Here is a 9,163-nt window from a genome sequence, read left to right on the forward strand (position 1 = left end):
TATATATTGAACAAGTTAAACATATGTACAACAAAGTCTTCACACTATAGAGATTACAGGCACATCATAAACACTATTTATATATATAGTTCTCTTCTTCTTGTCAAAAGTCCACTTAGACCTATTCAATTACTTTAGAATTTCAGTTGACAAGTTGAACTACTTTTCTCTATATTACTATCGTACTAGTATTCTGTGTGTGATTCACTTATAGTTGTGGCGCAAGTTACCATAATTCGTTTGGTCATCTTTCTTTTGAAGATCGTTTGTTCCTTTTATTAAAGTGTACCCAGGCTGATTCAATTACTTTAGAATCATGCTTTGACGCAATAAAATTATCCATCTTACTTTTTTTCTTTTCTTTTTTATACTGTTAGTTTCACTCCAACACATTAAATGTTAGGCCTATCACCTTTGCATTACTTAACTTCACACCAACTATATTCTCTTTGCTTTTATCTGTCTGCTGCTTCCCGCTCGTCTCATGCTGTTTATATCTTTATTACATATTCGTCTGGCCACTTTCTACATTCTCGACACCAATTAGTTATCAACAAAACCTACAGTTGTCTTCTTTCAACTCTTATTATAACAAGACTTAAAAATAATGAAAATATTTAATCACTAATATTTAAACCAAACAGTCTTTTATATTATGACAATGTATATAATATACATATGTATTATAAATTAAATGGGACTGTATTTTACAAAACACAGCCAAGACAGGTCATTTATAAAGGCCAGTTTTATACTCTTGGATATTGTAACATAGTGCACATGTGCCGCATCATTCATTGCAACTTCTGTAATGTTAGCCAGGCATGACTGTAAAGTCAGTATAATAAAAATAATAAATATGTATAATGGTATGAGATTTAAGCTATTTGGACTAAACATTTGTGTTTTTGTGTAATAATTTGTAGTCATTCTAGAACAAAAAAAAGCATAATGTATATATATATATATTTCCTAATTTGTAGTCATTCTAGAACAAAAAAAGCATAACATATATATATTTTCCTAATTTTTTATGGTTGTTATGAGATCAGTCAGATCAACTGAACCGTACAGGGATTCAATAGTGAAAATTACAGATAAAATATAGTTTTTTCTTAACAATTTTTTTATAATTATATGGAGGTTAAATTTCGCATGCAAAATCTTTATAAAAATTTTCTGATGCAAAAAAGTATTTTTAATCTTAAAATGAAAATTACTTGGCATGTTGGATAGGCAACATGTGAAAAAAAAGGCATGAGAAAAACATTGTTTTACAAACCTTAAGACTTAATAAAAAAAATTGATATTTTGCATGTGCAAGCACTGTAATGTCTACTGATAATCTGCCACATTTCATTAACAAATGCTACTAATCTAAAATTTATAGCATGAAAACTATAATAAGTGCTGAAAGAATTAATAACTACACTGACTAGTATAATTACCACTGGTGGTAGACTGAGTCACTTTGAATTTTTTTAAAACAAGTTATACTGATTTAGTTACACGTCACCAATATATTTTACTATCATGTACACGAAAAAGTTTTCCAATCAGTTTCTCTTTACTTACTTCTGGTCTAACAGAAATTCTAACAAGGTCTTCCTCCTTTAAAGAAGTCACAACAAATTTCACTTACACAATCTATTAGTTTTTGCATCACTCACAGATGATTACCTACAAGCATTGAATACATCAATCAGCACTGTACAAAATACTAAATTTCTTGAAATTAAAATTAAATCAATTAATGTCACAGAAACTAATCAACAAGAGCTTCCGATTATTACTGTGTTCGGTTACTTCAACTATCCAACTATTATGATTAAATTAATTTATGTCATTAAAATATCAAAATTAAAGTTTCCAGTTATTTCACCTATCCAATAATTGAAATACTGTTTTGGAATAACTGTTTAATAATTATTTTAATTGTTTCCACAAGTGGGATGTTAGTGAATAATGCTTGAATATCAAAGCTGGCCATAACAAATGGGTTTGCATTAGAAAATTTAGATATCTCTGTCATTATGAATTTTCATTTTACTCAAGTTTGTTCAGCCTCATCAATTAGTATCACAACTCAAGAAAATAATCAACTAATCAAAATTGGTTTTTAATTATTATTATGTCTTGGATTATTATAGCTAGCCAAGCAAATATTGCTACTATAGTTCTTTGTTGTTAAACACAAAGCTACATAACAAGATAATTTTGAACTGCTGTCTAGAGGGAAGGCAACTATCTAACCACCAACTTTTTTTCTGCTTATACACACTATGGTTTGAGAAAAATTTTATTTCTATTGAAAATACTTAAACATGTAATATTGAAACACGTTATCAGGTGATTGTGACATTTGTGAACAAAAATACCATTAAGCCAAGACAAAAACTCCTATATATTGCAAGTAAACAAATAAATAGCCCTTGAGAAAGGAACCAGGGTACAAGGAGTGGCACATGTAATGTTTACACACAAATATTTAAATAAACAATGCTCTGGAATCAAACTGCAAAACTAATAAAATGAGAATGGGCACACAGGCTTTCTTCAATATAAATAAGATCCACCACTGATCTACTCATCTGTAAAAATCTCCATGTATCAAAAAAAGAAAACAAGACAAATGTACAAGGGTGAAAAAAACAAATCTACATGCTTATTTTTTGAAGCATATCTACATTGTGAAAATTAATTGTATTCAATAAAGTCAATGAATTGTCCGTTACAAATCAGATGACACCATCCTAAAGTTTCTACAGTAAAGAATGACAGAATATGGTTTGGAAAAGTATAAAGGAAAAGATAATGAATAAGGTGGTAAATACCAGTAAAAAATCTAAAGCAGGAGCTTTAGGAATGAAAGAAAGAATGCATAAAAGCTGCAGCTAGAAGTGGGTCCACTATCTGTGATTATGTATTAGCTGTGGTAAATGACTGTTTTTTGGTAGAAGTAAAAATAAATAAATTTGTAGATTTAATTTAGTGCACCACATAAACTAGAAAAGTGACTAATGAAATATCTGGATATTACGATCTATCAGTGTTTTTTTCAATTTTTGTTTTAAAAAAGTGGTTTAAAGAAATAAAAGTCTAAATCATCCAAGCCGTGTAAGCAAACCAAACAGTAGGGAATCAATAACATAAAATATCATACAGATTACAAAGGACCACTTGGTTCTTCAATACTGTCCTTCCATATCCACCCTTGAGACAAGTTAAAAACTTAAGTCTGCCATTTACTTTTCAGGAAATAATTAATTCTCCTCTTACACTCTTGTATGGTGTTGGCCTCCACAGCAATCTTGAATAAGAGAAATGCTGAGACAGGCATGAAAAACAGGCTTTAAATAAATGATCCTGATACTTAAGAGATTGATCAACTTTCTGAGTTGGGACTGAATAGCTCACCAAGCATTTAAAAACAAGCTATATTAAACCTTTCTAACAAACCATTTTAACAATGAAATAGAATGCATTAATTTAATGTTTTCAGATAAAATACTTTAATTATGATAAACTAAATAGACTCCTTTTTCTATATCTAACTCTGATCTCCAAACCATCTAATCTCCTCTAAAACATGTTCATTTGCTACCATTACTGAAAGCAATTTATTCCATAGGTTGATCACCTCATCAGAAAAATTATTTTTGAAAAATCGTTAAGAGCAAAAAACTTTCACCAATTGGTAGATTTTTTTTTAATGTGGCCCCCAGAAACAGGAAAATGGTGGTGATGGAGAATGAGGGGGGGAAGAATCATCTTCGGCTCAATTTTTAGAAGTACAGAATTTAATGTCAGAGATGATTTAGAAACATTATTTTGAAGTTAGACCCTAGGAAAGTTTTCCTGTCATGCTTACTTAACCAAGTTCTTTATTACAGTTTCTCTCTCTCTCTCCTTTTGTTCTTTTTATCAAAATCACTCTAAAAGACGTTGCTCGTCCTTTTCTAAAAGCTGTTGATAAGGTAAAGCAAAAAAGATTCACATAGGATAGAAGTTCAAAATGTAAAAAAAAAAACTGCATTAGTAGTAGAAATCAGAAGATGTCATAATTTACTGTCTACTGATACACTGGCCCTTCAGGTCATCCCTTCATTGCCATGCCATATTTTAAGACTTTTGTTCATTAATTATAAGAATTATACTAATAAAACATGATCTACAAATAATCTAAATCATCCACTGTTTGTAGCATTATCAGGATTTGAACCTAAGTCTTCTAGTTGCAAGACAACAGTGCTATAGACTCATCCGGACCAATGAAGGTGTTGTTTTGAACTACCTGAATGTTTCAGGGTAGCTAAGTCTTTTTAGCTGATTGGATACAACAAACTTCATCCTTCTTTTTATATTAGAGTGCAAACCTTCTCTGGTCTTTTTCTTTACAAGCTCATAAAGACTGATCTTATTATGTGGCTTTTGCTGATCTTCCTACACTTTCTGAGAACCCATTGAGATACAATATCACTATTTTTCTTCTTGTTCTGAGTGCTTTTGTTTTTTTGCTTTATCCAATACTCAGGATCCATAGTTGAGGAGTTTTACAATTGCTTGTTATTTTTTACTTTTCTTAGTTTTATAAATGTTAGATTCTTCCTGAATATTAGGCAATCTATTAACGTAATTTTGATGCTGCTCTGGTGGTGTAATGTGTACTCCAAATGTATACCAATGTCTGTATGTCTTTTGTGAACTCATGAAATGTATTTTGCATTTCAGTTTACTGACAGATATATATAATTCTGGTCATTTCTTTATGTTTACAAAAGTTAACAGAACCATAGGCAATAAATAAATTTTTCAATCAGCATAACCATATTTCCCTTCCTTTTAAATACCCTTTCACAGAGAATAACCCATAAATGGAAGGTTCTCTCTGGTGTTACTTTATCGGTTCATCTTGTAAACCACTTAATTTTAAGTTATCACTTACTTTAGTACCAATAGTATTTTATGCTTTGCAATGCTTGCACAAAACAGGAGGTTAACTTATACTAAAGTTAACGTTTTTTAAATCAAGCTTAACTTGACTGAGTTGAACTTTGAGATATGTTATGACAAAAGTAAAACCATCTTGATGTAGTGAAGATGAAAGATTGAAACGTTAATAAATAATGTTTACAACTAACGTTAAATTAAATATACCAAGTACTAACGTAAGAACATTAATCACAGTGAAAACGTTAATAGCCACCAGTTAACTTATTTAGTTATAGTAAAAACATAACTATTTAGTAATTTACTTAGGTTATCACACACGAAATACTTTGGCTTAAAAGTTAAATAAAACAATTACAAACACTGGCCCCGTCATTGTCGTGAAACTGATCAAGGAATGGTTTACGAACAAGAATATAATTTATATAATTATAGGTATATACACAATTACTGTTAATTATTAAGTCTACAACTTACCTATAGCTTAATTTGATCACAATAAACTGTCTGTTGGTGTTATTATCTTATTGCAGACCGTACTAGTAGTATTAAAATTCACACTAATTAAAAGTATTAGGCTTCTAACAGACATCAAAATTCAACCAGCAACAAGCAAGCATACTACTGACGTCAGAGATTAGGCTGCCACCTATTCCTTTTTTTTTCTTTAATAAAAGACAAAAATTAAAAAGTATATGTGGGATGTGGGATTATTTAATTGCTAACAACAGGATTCTTCACTTTATACATCTGTTGAATACTATAACTGAGTAAGTTTGGCAGTAATATAAGACCTTCATGTTATTAATATCAAAATTAAGTATATTACATTGACAAATTACTTGTCACAGGAACCAAATTTTGCTCATCGGAGCTTGAAAGGAGGTGTTGCGTAATTATCAATGCCTTTGGCATCGTAAAATAACAAAGTTATTTTTCTTCAGAAGCCTGGAAAAGCTTGGTGGTTAATGTACTCGACTCTCAAACTACAAGTAATGTTTTTAAATCCCATCACCGAACATGCTCGCTTTTTCAGCCGTGGGAGCGTTACAACGTGATGGTCAATCCCAATATTCGTTCGTAAAGAGTTAGCCAAGAGTTGGCAGTGAGTGGTTTTGACTAGCTGCCTTCCCTCTAATCTATCACTTCTAAATTAGGAATGGCTAGCACAGATAACTTTCGAGTAGCTTTACGTAAAATCCAATGAACAAGTAAACAAAATTTTCTCCAGTTTACTGAAAATTATGTCACTCTTTTAGAAACGAACAAGAGACCGTTTCCAATAATAAGAGAAATAAAAACGAAACCCACGAAAACATCGATATCTCAATTAAACTTCTAAGATTGTTATATGCTCAGGTGCTTTAATTTATCTTTCGGTTAGAAACCACAAATCACAGAAGGAATTACCAGGTAACGTATCATGGAATTTAATTGAATCCTGACATTAACTGAACTGAAGAACAAAAGAGACTGGACACAGTAAACAAAAAACAAATAAATGACGCGTGTACAGGTCGAATGGACAGGTCTGGTATATATAAGACCGGCCACGAAGCGACGGGGAGGTAATGAGTAATTGAATGTATTGTTGGCCACGTGAGACGTGAGTTATAGCGTTGTTATAGAGCGACTGTTGAAATTAGGTGTATCGTAAAGTTGTATTCGGAAAGAATAGACCAGTTTTATTTAAGAAAAGACATGTGTCGCTAAAGTTTCGTCGGAACGAAGTTACGGAAAATTAACTAACGAACGGAGACGTAACAATATACATAACCTCTAAGTATCACCTGATCTACCAGTGCAAAATATGATTCACTTTTACACAGCCTTTCCCACAATAAAGTATATATGAGACCACAGGAGAATGAACCAGAATAATAGATAGGTAGAGTTTACCATATTACATGTCCAGCATTCTATTGTTAAGACTATACACTTCATGTTCATCTTACTAACCAAAGGAGACGGGATATATTAAATATGTATTGGCATACTATATATTTCTTCTTCTCTCTGCCTTCAGGCTGTCCCTGGTCACCCCTAATTTACTTTTTTTAATCAAATAAAAAATCTGTGTATTGGTCATGAATCTGGTGTCATTTACTGTGCACATTAGATATCACTACATTTAGGCATGATGGCCAACACAACCCTTTAACAAAGATACAAGTTACGATCTTACAATATAAAAATGCCACTGAATGAAGACAAAAAAACTTGAATTTCAATATCATGAGTTAAATTAAGATCACAACGATGATACAAAAATACTCTTCTCTCCTCCATACACACCCGTACACTTATATATATATAACGGAAAAAGGATCATATAAAGGCCAATCATTTATGAAATGCAATACACATACACATGTATTTATTGTTGTAAGCTATTGTTTTAATATTTTAGTTTAGTTATTTGTTTGTTAGAGGGAGTTAATCATGATGTTGAGACAATATATCTAACAATTTCATGAAATCAATGTTTCTGTAGAATATAGAAATGTTATTTTCTATGTAAGAATGAGGGTACAATATATATTCCAAAATCAGTGAGTTAATCATTGAACTAGTGAATTAATGAGTCAATTAATGATTTAATCAGTTCAGTCACACTTAGCGAGTTGGACATTGAGAGTTAGCGTGTCTGTAATTCAGTTACTTAGAGAGTTTGTCAGCATACTTGTTATTGATTAGTTTGTGAGGAAATTCTGCAAGTAACATTATAAGTAAGTTGGGCATAAATGAGTTTTGGATTTTCTGTTAAAAGTTTGTTTGTGAAGTTAGACCCACAAGTGAATGTATTCTGTAGCAAACGTTATTGAAGAAATTAATTAATTCATTATCGTTAGACGGACTGCATTTGTCATTATGTTTACCAAATAATCCAAAAAGAATTCCAATGATAGAACATGTTACAAAAATATATGTATGTAGACAACTCTTTTGACGTTATATTTTGTCACATTCTTTAGATATTGGGTTTACAAGAAACTTATCTATGTTTTATTTTATAGTTTAATTAAAATAGTCCCTGGTGAGTCAGTGGTAAGTTTGTGTTAAACTAAAATGCAGGTTTCGACTACCTGCAGTGGCAGAGTGCATATAATCCATTATGTAGCTTTCTGCTAAAAACACAACTTACTTTTTGATTATCAATGTGGTTAGTTCCCTTTTAGTGCAGACTCGGAACATTACAGTTACTGTGACGTATTTCATGTCTTCAAATTAATTTGTGTAAATTTAAAACAAGCTTTTATTTGAGAATTAGATTTTTTTTTCATAGCTTAGTCTTTGCATCTCAATGGTTCGCGTACCGTTGCGCAAAGTCACGCTCTTACTCTGCACTTTGGTGCCGTCGATGTGTTATAAGAGTGAGAGTCAACTGTATATGTTTGCGCGAATATCCAACAGAAGCAAATTTTCTTGTATATGTGGACATGAGGTACAAGAGCCGCAGTTCTTGGACTTCGTTATATGTAACAATATGTAGTATTGTTTCACTGAAATAAAATATAATCAGCCATATCCGTCCTATTTTGTTCCTAGATTGTTTGCATAATGATTACAGTAATTACCAATATTCAGGCCCCATAGTGGCTTAGTGGTAAGTCTGAGGGTTCACACCGCTAAAAAAACAGATTTCGATATTCGTGGTGGGCACAGCACAGATAGCCCATTGTATAGTTTTGAGCTTAATAACAAATAAAACTAATATTCAACTACCAACACTATCAGTCAAATTGTTTAGAAAATAAGTTGGGAAACTGACTTTATAAATAAGGTAAAGGAAACAGAAATACTTTTAAGATGAAATCCCACAATTAATATTTTAATATTCCCTCTTTGCCTAAACCCTAAGAAAATACACTGTAAGAAATTAAAAATATGCAATAAAACAATGTTATATTAGATGACGCGCTACACAAACTTAAAAACTCATAAGATCTTTTTTGTTGTTGTTGTTTGTAGTTGAGCACAAAGCCGTACAATGAGCTATCTGTTTTGTGCACATCACAGGTATCAAAACTGCTGTGACACTGGGTAGGGTGGGTCAAACTCTTAAGTACAACAATTGACGAACATATTGTTGCGTCAGCGAGGTCACGTGACTAGTGTCACGCCCCATGCTTTCTGCAAATATCTTGTACCTTCGTGAATTGTCGGGAGATTACTAAATATAGGGTAGTCTGGTATATATAAGAGGGTGACA

At 31.6% G+C, this 9,163-nt stretch overlaps 1 protein-coding gene across 7 annotated transcripts in view; it reads right to left on the reverse strand.

Annotated features, from left to right (window-relative positions):
- The window catches only part of LOC106463829 (neurocalcin homolog), a 48,454-nt gene extending 42,893 nt beyond the window's left edge, over positions 1 to 5,561 (reverse strand). For all 7 annotated transcript variants that reach the window (XR_002611578.1, XM_022391453.1, XM_013923909.2 and 4 more), the window contains exon 1: positions 5,428 to 5,561. The gene's annotated coding sequence lies outside the window, so the exon portion shown is untranslated. The remainder of the gene's footprint in view (positions 1 to 5,427) is intronic.
- Positions 5,562 to 9,163: the final 3,602 nt, after the last annotated feature.

This window comes from Limulus polyphemus, unplaced genomic scaffold (assembly GCF_000517525.1).
Source record: "Limulus polyphemus unplaced genomic scaffold, Limulus_polyphemus-2.1.2 Scaffold1495, whole genome shotgun sequence".
NCBI lineage: Eukaryota > Metazoa > Arthropoda > Merostomata > Xiphosura > Limulidae > Limulus > Limulus polyphemus.